This window comes from Camelina sativa, unplaced genomic scaffold (assembly GCF_000633955.1).
Source record: "Camelina sativa cultivar DH55 unplaced genomic scaffold, Cs unpScaffold03506, whole genome shotgun sequence".
In the NCBI taxonomy this organism is placed as follows: domain Eukaryota; kingdom Viridiplantae; phylum Streptophyta; class Magnoliopsida; order Brassicales; family Brassicaceae; genus Camelina; species Camelina sativa.
The window spans coordinates 1-789 of NW_010924607.1; the positions used below are offsets into that span (position 1 = coordinate 1).

A 789-nucleotide genomic window follows, 5' to 3' on the forward strand; every position below is an offset into this window, starting at 1 on the left:
GTGATGAGTTTTCAAAAATTTATGCTCTCCAATGTTTGTGTTATATCGGTTAAGTTTTTGTTACTTTGTTTATGTTCTGTCTTAAGTTTTTCTTTGTCTATGTTCTTGTCAATGTGTTCTTGTTTGTTTATGTTCAGTCTCTAGCTTCTTTCGATTATGTTTTGTTCTGCGGTTAAGTTTTATGTTAAGTGTAATGCATTTATGTTATTGCTTTTGGATCCAAATTCATAATATAAAACTGCTTTTGTTTCTGGGAATGTTTTTTTTTTTTGGCACAGTTATATATCTGAGCTAATGCCTTTGTTTTATCTTTGTTTTCAGTTTCTACCATTTTGCTATGCTTATTAAGTTATTATGATCTGTTGAACATTTTCAAGGAAAGCACTGGAAGAAAATAGGTAAGCCTAATTGTCTTAATTAGAGAATTTACATAGAATTGATTCATCATGTTAGTTGGTATCATTGGGTTCTTCTATGATATATGAGCAACTAAGACTGTTAAAACGTGATTTTTCTTAACAGGCACGGCTTTTGGAGAGGACCCCATCTCTCGGGTGATCTAAATGAGCTCGTGTATGGACAGTTCTGAATATTGTTCTAAATAAAATACCTTTATGAGCTTCTGTAGTTCAGCTATGTTAGTTGGAATCGAAGTTCAGCTAAAACCACAAAACAAACACAATTAAATGCCCAGTCATTACAAACATGAAACCCTATAATATTTTACTGAAAAAAAAAAAACAGATTTCCTTAAATAAAACCACAAAGATAAAAAAAAAAAAAAAAAAC

The 789-nt window shown here is 30.5% G+C and overlaps 1 long non-coding RNA gene across 1 annotated transcript; it reads left to right on the top strand.

The window, feature by feature from the left end:
- The first annotated feature begins 34 nt into the window (after positions 1–34).
- On the top strand, positions 35–621 carry LOC104774545. The gene is made up of 2 exons (XR_765384.2): positions 35–398; positions 523–621. It is a non-coding gene; the product is annotated as an uncharacterized LOC104774545 (long non-coding RNA).
- Positions 622–789: the final 168 nt, after the last annotated feature.